The sequence below is a fragment of the Electrona antarctica genome, assembly GCF_951216825.1.
Source record: "Electrona antarctica genome assembly, chromosome: 15".
NCBI lineage: Eukaryota > Metazoa > Chordata > Actinopteri > Myctophiformes > Myctophidae > Electrona > Electrona antarctica.
The window spans coordinates 44,101,690-44,112,658 of record NC_136796.1 but is presented as its reverse complement, the minus strand read 5'-3'; positions in this window follow the sequence as shown (position 1 = coordinate 44,112,658).

The window sequence follows — 10,969 nt, the reverse complement described above, 5'->3', positions numbered from 1 at the left end:
TCGTGATGATGTAATAAGCATCACTAGTGACATCACACATTACAGCTCCTGGACGTTGTCATGTCAACTCCCCCCATGTATTTGACCTTTGACCCAATGCATTGTGAGCTTGTAGATCTGCTATTTTCAAATAGCAAAGTAATATATGGTTAATATTTGATCATTTAGCTTCTAGGACCCCCTGGAACCCCCTCAAGGACCCCCGGAGGACCCTGGACCACACTTTGAGAACCAGTTAGTGTTGATTTCGTCGACTAAAACTGACGGAAAATTTTCGCCGACTACTTTTTTTAAACTCAGGAAGACTAAATAACAAAATAAAAACTAAGCTATGATGACTAAAACTAAGACTAAATATACTGACAATTTCATCAACAAATAAAAACTAGACTAAAATGTTAAGGTGGAGAAGAGATCCAGTAGAACTAAAAGACAAGTCATGTTATGCTTGGTTGCTGAAAATAGCAGATCTACAAGCCCACAACGCGTCGCATTGCGACACGTTGTGAGCTTGTAGATCTGCTATTTTCAGAGCCCACAACGACAAGCGACACGTTGTGAGCTTGTAGATCTGCTATTTTCAGAGCCCACAACGCGTCGCATTGCGACACGTTGTGAGCTTGTAGATCTGCTATTTTCAGCATGTAAACTCAGCCACCAAGGCCCACCAAAATACATTTTAGTCAACTAAATTAACTGTAGATTTTGTCAACTAACATCTTATATTTAGTCGACTAAAACTAGACTAACACTAAAACTTTTCAGATGACTAAAATATGACTAAAACTAAATGAAGCTTCATTCCAAAGACTATGACTAAAATAAAATCTACATTTGCTGTAAAAACAATTGGGCGGGAACCCCTTTTGGTGTTAGATTATGTTGTGCTTTAGCTATTGAAAAATAGCAGATCTACAAGCTCATAGTGCGCCACCGAGTGGCACGCTACGAGCTTGTAGGTCTGCTATTTTTGAGAACGACTGACATAGAAACATAGCTTTCTCAGCGGATCTCAGGTCAAAATGAATGGGGTTCCCTGGTACAAATATGTTCAAATGGGGGTCCCTGGTACAAATATGTTCAAATGGGGGTCCGTGGTCAAATCCATATTAATGTCAAACTCTATGGTATAAATGAGTCATCACCAGGCCCGAACGGAATACGCGGCCGCGGTGTTCCGATGAAAACGCCGCAGATTTTCCGCGGAAATTTAACCCGTTCATGTTGTAGTTTACTTTACCCAGGCCAGCATAATATTAACCAGTGGATGCATCCCGCCCCTCCCTCCTCCCCTCATTCTCTACTGCTGACTAATATGTTGGAGGCTCTGGACGAGAATATTTAATATAGCTTTATATCAAAACTTCAAAAGCTGTCGGAAGTCTTTTTTTTCAAGTGCCGTATCTGTTACCTTCGCTGCCCTGACTGCATGGCTGGCTGTCATCACTAGTGTCCAAATGCCGGTGGTCGCATATTGCTCGTGCACAACGCAACAAACAAACTTCGGGAGAGAACGCCACTATAAGCACTGTTCATGGCCACGGACAACGAGAGCACAGTCTAACTGCGGAGGGAGAGTGAGAGCTGTTTCTGTTTGTGGCATGACGTGCTGCGAGCTCACAGATCTACGCTTCATGCAACCAGAGCCTGCAACGAATGTACCCGTACGTTTGTTCTATTAAAGGGTAGATCGCTACCGTTTGGGGGCTTAGCAGCACCCCAGACGGTAGCCGATCTAGCCTTATAGAACGAACGTACCGATATGCTGTGAGCCTAGCCTGTTGCTAACGCGACCCCCCCTGCTCTCTCTCTCTCTCTCGCGCGCGCGTCTCTCTCTCTCAAACGCAACTCTCTAACGCGACTCTCTCCCCCGTTGAAGTTGCAATAGTTGGATCACTGCAGTGTTGCACTGTTCATATTAGCTGCTTTGATATTATAGGAAATGGCCTACCATACATTTTGTATTTTACATTTTATGTTATTAGTATTTGCATCTGAACTTGTCATTAGCCTAACTGTAGGCATAGATACATACCATACCATAGCCTATTTGAATAATAATAAATAGGATAGTAAATAGTACTGTGACCAGATTTGACTGAGGGACTGCCATTGGATTTCTTTTCATGTCATATGAAAGCAGGGAATCATAGTTTAAAAACGTTAAAATGACCAGTGAGCACCTGCAACTGCACTTTTTAATTTTTTATGAGGACTTGGTTTCAATAAACGAGTCCAGTACATTTTACAGGGTGCTAACTGTCTAACAGACCCAAAATGTGATTTATTCATTATGATCTGTTTGAAAAGTAGAAATATAGGCCTCCTTCTTATAGCTGCCTCCTTCCAATAAAAGCCCGGTATCAGAATCGGTTAAGACAAATAAAAGCCCCGGATTATAAATGAGGATTTACGGTAGATCTTAATTACTTTGTTGTGGTACTTTAAGGTTTATTTGGCATATTTAGAGTTATTTTTGCTCTAAACACATTGATTATAGTCCTGGATAACTGTCTAAAACCTTCAAAGAAAAAAAAAACACTCCGCAGAATCCCGCAGATTTTCCTCCGGAGTCACCGCAGAAAAACAGAAAAAAACCCGCAGATTCCGTTTGGCCTTAGTCATCACCACAGGGAGCTTTAGATCTTACATTAGACTAGATGTCTGCATGGGTTGGTAGACGGGGAGAGTCTTTGACCTTTGACCTGGTATACGGGGAGAGTCTTTGACCTTTGACCTGGTAGACGGGGAGAGTCTTTGACCTTTGACCTGGTAGACGGGGAGAGTCTTTGACCTTTGACCTGGTATATGGGAGAGTATTTGACCTTTGACCTGGTAGACGGGGAGAGTCTTTGACTTTCTGAAGCATCCTCTGAGTAACTGCTGGTGCTCAGTGTGGAGGCTGCAGCAGAGCTCAGTGTGGAGGCTGCAGCAGAGTTCAGTGTGGAGGCTGCAGCAGAGTTCAGTGTGGAGGCTGCATCAGAGTTCAGTGTGGAGGCTGCAGCAGAGTTCAGTGTGGAGGCTGCAGCAGAGCTCAGTGTGGAGGCTGCAGCAGAGCTCAGTGTGGAGGCTGCAGCAGAGCTCAGTATGGAGGCTGCATCAGAGTTCAGTGTGGAGGCTGCAGCAGAGTTCAGTGTGGAGGCTGCATCAGAGTTCAGTGTGGAGGCTGCAGCAGAGTTCAGTGTGGAGGCTGCAGCAGAGCTCAGTGTGGAGGCTGCAGCAGAGCTCAGTGTGGAGGCTGCAGCAGAGCTCAGTGTGGAGGCTGCAGCAGAGCTCAGTGTGGAGGCTGCAGCAGAGCTCAGTGTGGAGGCTGCAGCAAAGCTCATCTGCAGCAGAGTGGGTTGTTTCTGGACTTCACCTTCGCTGTCGTTCCCTTTTAGTTGTTCTTTGAAGGACAGGGTTCTGTCGAGGGTCACAACGAGGTGGGTTGGATTAGAGGCAGCTTTAGCTTGAGTCCACTCAGATGGATGTTCAGTTCTCTGGCAGCTTTAGCATTGTGGAGATGGAATACGCTGGAAACTTTTTTTGTTGGGCTTGGTTTTAGGCGCCAGGTTTTGCAGAACTGGTCCAGTTTTGTAAAGGTATTTGGTGAGCACCTGTTCCAGTCGGTCAAGGTCTGGTGGTTTGGAATGCCAGACAGATGTAATCTGCATAGATACATTTGCAGGAGTTGGTGGATGGTAGGTTGTTTTGTGTAGAGGTTGAACAGGGTTGGAGCTCTAGAACTGAGCCCTGCGGGACTCCATTTCTCTGTGTTCTCAGTGTGCCTGTGTTCTGACCTAGGTGAACTCTGAACCTCCGGTTGGTCGGCAGAGTTTGAATTATTGCCGTTGTACAAGCAGGTAGCGTCCTTTGTGAGTTCCACTGTGAGGTCTTTGTGAGTTTCACTGTGAGGTCTTTGTGAGTTTCACTGTGAGGTCTTTGTGAGTTTCCCTGTTAGGTCTTTGTGAGTTTCACTGTGAGGTGTTTGTGAGTTTCCCTGTGAGGTCTTTGTGAGTTTCCCTGTGAGGTGTTTGTGCCAGACGGTATCAAAGGCAGCTGTGAGGTGGAGGAACACAGTCCCTGTCTTCAGTCATCTACCATGCAGACATCTACACCCCCCCACTGCTCCACTTCCATCTAGACCAACCCTCCACCAGCTGACTTCACCGTCCAATCAGCTTGGACAAAGGAATGGGAGTCCAAGGAGGTCCCAAACAAACAGTAATCATTTTCCTCTAATGACTGTAACTGATTTATGAACGGCAGTAATGCCCGATGTCCTCAGCCACTTTCATTAGTGTTCAATCTTTTTATAATATTTGTATATTTGATATTTCTATATATTGGGCAAATGTATTGACATTGTTAATAGATACTGATAGCTTTTATCTATCCAGTCTGTAATCACACCTTGGGTGTGACTGTGAGGTGATGATTAGTGATGGTGTGCACCTGCACATCGTCACCACTCCTTCAAAAGAGACTTGACTCCCACAACTCCTCACACTGAAGAAGGCTGTTAGCCCAAACGTTTGTCCCGATGAAATAGAGAAATAAACCTGCTTGATGTTTGCAACCTTTTATGATGTTGATTTAAGCCGGTGACGCACCATAAGTCAGAGCGCGGTACAAGAAAGTTGACTAAAACAAATGCTTGCAATGATTTCAATGTGTTTGTAAAGGTGTCTAGTAACAAACAAACGTGTACAACAAATGTTTGCAATGATTTCACAATCATGAGAAATGGTTGACTAAAGGCCTGGTCAATGAGGAGGAGGGCCATTTACATGTAAAATGGCCTCGTTATGTTTATTTTCTTTTCGTTTTCTTTTTTTGTTCGAATAATGTACAAATATGTATGAACAGGAAGGACTGTCAGTTGTATTCAATGTACTTTGTGAAATGTGTCATAATCCCATATGGGATGGGCCAAAGTGGCATGACACGAAAATAAATATTTCATTCATTCATTCATTCATTCATACATTCATTCATTCATTCATTCATTTGATATTCTCATTATTCACATGTTGTTGTATGATCATGTGTAGAAGTCATAATTGTTTAATAAATTGATTGTTGATATGGATGCACGATTAATCGGTAGCATAAATCGGAATCGGCCATATCGGCCATAAAAATGCCATATTGGTATCGGAACAGTCTCAAAATAATACAGATTATTTAATCGGTTTTAAATGAAAAATGTAAAAAACCATCAATGAGTTCAATATAAATGAAAAGTGTCTAGTACCTCTAGTTTTACATCAAATATGATGTAAAATCTTAAGTAAAAATAAACTTTACATTTTTCTACATTTAATTTGTGTACTCATCTCATTCAGTCATTCAGTTGTGAAAACAGACAGTTGGAAAAGAGTATAGGCTATTTATTGATTGCTTTAATACTTTATTAACAGGCTTTGGGCCAAGCACCTATAGGGCCTATAGGCTTGTTTCCATTGTGGTCCTCTGTATGATATCGGAATCGGTCACAATCGGTATCGGCAGATATGACTCTGCAAATAATCGGATATCGGTCATAATTTCATAATTGTGCACCGTTGACAGTCTGTCGTTGTTCCTGTGTATTAATATTCATAGTGTGACAACATGTCCACAATAAGAACTACGCTGGATCCAATCGGAACACACGTTATTATTTCATGTATAAACAATGTTTACAGCTCAACATTTCTCTCAAGAATGTTTCTGAATACATTTGAAGCGAGAAACAGACACTGAACGCACTGACCGGATATTGATTCTATTTCTCCAACACTTCCCGTTGATTTCTGAGGCACGTTGCCCTGGACTCACCTGGCATAAACTAATGGAATTCTTTCATTCCTGTAAGCAATGAAATCCACCTTCCTTTAGTTTTTACTCATGGGTCAATTCCCATTAATTACCCTAACATCTAACATCAGTTATTATGGTGGGACTTGGAGAGCCAAATATTTTCTTCTGGTACTTCAGTATAAAAAGGTTGGGAACCAATGGCCTAATGGACTACTTTCATTACCGTAAGCAATGAAATACTTTGTTTCATTTGTACTTTTGGATCATTCTGGTAATTTATTGTGTACGTAAATAGCCATATATTGGGTCGCCAACTGAATAAGGAATAAGGAATCGTCCCTTGTTTGGAAACAACAATAAGACACACTTTGTTATTTGTAAACTAAAAGACATGTCCGTTATTGAACTGATAGGAGACACACTTTGTTCCTTATTTGTAAACTAAAAGACATGTCCATTATTGAACCAATTGATGGAATCAATCAATGACACATCCTTCAAAATCAGTTCAAACAGCTCATATATATAAACATAGAATACAGCTTGTTAAAATACATTCATATACATATAAACATATAGTAGAATACAGTTTGTTAAAATTAATTCATATACACACTATAATACAGATTGTTATTTATCCTCTTAAACCCTCTAGACTTACTAAACTGGACCTGAGTTGTCTCTGTACTTGGACCACTTCTTTTCTATCTACACCAAATGTTGCCAAACATAGTCGTCCTACAGCTTGTAGATCTGATATTTTTGGCTGAAGGTTCCCCCCAGAATAGAGGGTATGTGAATGACATCATCATCATACCCAGAAGTTATGCGGAACGCCTACTGAGTGGCTTGTAGATCTGCTATTTTCATTTCCTTCTTTCTTCTCAAACGTTCTCTTGCGTTCGTTTAGCCTAAACTTCTTAAACTTCCTACATTTATGTATTGTAATGCATGAAATTATGTTTTTGGAATATGTTGGAACTTGGAATACATGTAGGCTAATTATTTTCTCACTTTAAAAAAAGAAAAAAAACGTATTATAATATAACCTTACAGGTCTGTAACTCTGAGTGTAACACAATACACATGGAACCAAATGGACCCTTACACAAAACTGTAACTGAACTATGACCTTCTGGAATTAAACCATTACAAATAATCAATGGATTATATTGGTCCTTAAAGTCCTCAAAGTTATTTCAACAGGTTCACTGAGTGGCTGTAATCTGAATCCATTTTTGAAGAGCGGATGACATGTTTTAAATCTGTGTTTAGAACATTTAAATACACACAATTCATTAATTGCCAATCACACTGATAACAGTAATCACTGCCTTAAATAAAATAAAAGCCATCTAATTATTCACCAGCAAAACACAGACTGTGCACACAGAATGACCACAGTTAATATAAAAGAAGAGTACCGGTACCTCAAATTGCCATTGCTGTACTTTAATATAGAGCCTTTATGGAATGTATTATATTGGGTAAAATTATATACCTGGGATTAGAGGTAGTGGCAAACTTTGTGTTTATGGTGTGACAAATGTTGTGTCTGTCTCTCTCAACCGTGGATGTTTATTATTTTAATGTCATGTCCGATGTTTGTCCAGCAGAGGGCGACAAGACTCACACATTTGGTGTCACACATTCCTCGACCCCATTCAGACAAGGAGCAATCTGAGAACCCATCGTCAAAAAATAAAGGAAAAATGTATTTTTTCCTGTGAATGTGACGTTAGTCAACAGTCTGTCTTGAGAGACTAGACAAGAAGAACAGTTCATTCAAAGTGAGCAGAAGACTCAATGCAGTCAGTGGACATCCATTTATCTGGATTTTACACTGACACAACAGAAGACTCAATGCAGTCAGTGGACATCCATTTATCTGGATTTTACACTGACACACTGGCCCCCAATGATGGAGAGTTGGTAACCAAATGTACCCTTGTAGATCTTTAACTCTTGAGAGTGTACAATGAAACCAAATGGACCCTTATGGCTCCATTTGGTTTAATTTGATGACATCAAATTAGTGTTAAACATCTGCATTACTTAATTTACGAGAAGTGCACAATTATAGAATGTAGAATTGTTATTTTGATCAACGTTTGCCTGTTATCTCTCCTATGGTACCAATTATCAATTCAACATGGAATTGTGGACAAAATCTTATCCGACGGCAACAGAATATAAGTTTTGGGTCTGAAAGGCTGGTCCGAGTGGCAATATTATACTATAACAAATTGCTACAAAACAAAAGCCTCATAGCCAGTCATTTTGGACATAAACAAGAAGGGTTCATTTAGGTCAGATAATGATGTTGTAGGCCGACCGACCGTGCATGTTTAAAGATGTACGCTTTACAATTTTCAAATATATTTATTGTATAATTATAATATTATAATACTTCATCGTACAGTCAGTGTCAGGTGTGTGGAAAAAACACAGATCTACAAGCTTAAAACCTCTGTCACGTTGCGTCGAGTTGTGAGCTTGTTGTGAGCTTCCACTGTCGTGTGGAAGCCTCACATGTCTAATTTAGACATGTGACGACAGTGTTTGGATGGTTTGATGGTGTCTGGATTTGGCCGCTATGGCAAACCCGAAGGTTGCCGGCTCGGGCACCCTAGCTAAATCACTAGAGCATGCCCTGGGCTACATCTGTGCCAAATTTGGTGCTTCTAAGACTGATTACCGCAAAAATATGACTAAAGTCTCGGACTATCATCTGAAATAGTGTCCATATAGCCTATGTGATGATAGTCATTAAAGCTAATTATGCCGATTTACGAAAATTGCTCAACAATGCAAGTTAGCATCCGGCAGTTTCTACATGCTGGGGACCATACTAAACATTTGTAACATAAAACGTTGGTGTACTCAACATGTCCGGGTTCACATTCTGGCTACTAGACTATCAGTTTCTACATGCTGGGGCCCATACTAAACATTTGTAACATAAAACGTTGGTGTACTCAACATGTCCGGGTTCACATTCTGGCTACTAGACTATGTATGGCTTTTGAAATTACGTCATAAGGCAGTTTGTTTAGGGCACTAATGACGACGTGAGATGTAAAAAGAAAAAAACATACCCGTGTTAACCCATTTTGGGCGGGAACCCCATTTGGTGTTTTAAGCATTCTGTTATACTTTAGCTATTAAAAAATCACACCCGTGTGAACTGAGTGGTGCAGTGACGTCACACACTAACCATAGCAACCATGCTCACCTGTGCGTGGGGCCACGTACAGGTACACGGGTACATACACGGGTACACGGATACAGACAAAGCTGGTTGTTGGAGTGGTTTGCACCACTCAAAAATAGCAGATCTACAAGCTCATAGCACGCCACCGAGTGTAGCTTGTAGGTCTGCTATTTTTGAAAAATCGTGAAAATGTGGCACAAATCTTTGAATATATATTTCAGAGCGAACATTTTTAATTAAAATATTGGCTTCTGGGGGGTCCCTGGAACTACATATTTTGAGATGGGGGTCCGTGGCCCAATAGAGATAATTCTGGGGGTCCTTGACATGAAAAAGATTGAGCACCGCTGACATAGAAACATGGGTTTTTCAGAAAAATGAAGACATTTTTTTATCGACCTCAGTCCAAAATGTGAGGGACGCTCTTCTCATTGTACATCATCATGACGTAACCATTTGCTCAGACACATAATGACGTAAACTCTCCTTTGTCAATGGGAATTGAATCTTTGTGTAGGACAACATTTGCCGATTTGCTCAGACACATAATGACGTAAATTCTCCATTCATTGTCAATGGGAATTTAATGTTTGTGTAAGACGAAAATCGACACTAATAGCTGAATATAGGAGCTCCTCAAATATTAATATAATAATAAATATTATTTATTTTTGAGGCGCGGTGGCCAGCTTTCCGGGTTTGTGTGAACACAAATATTGGCTTGTTGTGATTGGCTGATCACCCCACAGCGATGAATTGATTGGCTGAGTACATATATATTAAAATTTGAAGCTAAAAGTGAGGGCAGAAAAGCGGGGAGGGAAAAGTGAGGACGCAAATTGTGATTGGCCGGAATGAGACGATGGATGATGATAACGCCCCTCACTTCACACGGGTGTGATTTTTGAGGGGCGGCGGCAGAAAAGCCCAAAACAAATCTTAAAAAAAATTAAATAAAAAACTTTGGAGTTACAATGGATTTGTATTGGTGTGTGTGTGCGTGTGCGTGTGCGTGTGCGTGTGCGTGTGCGTGTGCATGTGCGTGTGCGTGTGCGTGTGTGTGTGTGTGTGTGTGTGTGTCTGATAAAACGAGGCAAATCTAAATACTGAATGGAGCAACTGAACATCTGGGGGTTCAAAAGCCCACATATGGATAACATAACATTACCCATATATTTTCTTTTAAGTGAAATTATTTATTTAAATGTTTTAATCATTGTACTGTCTATAAATGATTAATTTGAACATGCATATTTGTAGGCCTATATGTCCATTTATATTGCACCGTTTGCTCCTTGATTGTTTTCTAATGCCTGCTTATATTTACGTTTTCTACTGTCTGTTTGCTCTTTGTTTTCTTTGAACCTGTACAGCACTTGACCAGCTGGCCCTGCAGGTTAAACACTATAGAAATAAAATGGACTTGAGTTGAGTATAGGCTAGGCTATGTGTGTGTCTTCTTGTAGGCTACAACAGTGCTTCTCAAAGTGGGGTCCGGGGACCCCCAGGGGTCCTTAAGGGAGTTCCAGGGGGTCCCCAGCTAAATGATACAAAATAGACCCTTATGGGTATATGTAACTCTGAGAGTGTACTTGAAATGTAACCAAATGGACCCCAATCAGAGTTCAATTAAATTTGATTTTACAATATAATTTGGGGGTCTCAGAGATATAAATTCCATTAAATGGGGGTCTGTAGGTAGACTAATGCATGTCAAACTGGAATTAAACAGGTTGAGAATCACTGCTAGAGCCGTAAAAATCTTCTCTAATGGGGGTCCGCGCATCTCTTCAAATGGGGGGCCGCGGGCTAATTAGTGTCAATTTGGGGGTCCTTGACATGAAAAAGTGTTGGAACTACTGGGCTACAATTAAGACACACACGCAGGTCAATACAAAAACTGCTAGGATAAAACCAAAAAAAGCAGTAAAGACTTGTTTACATCAGCTATAGGGTCCTCCATTTTCAATT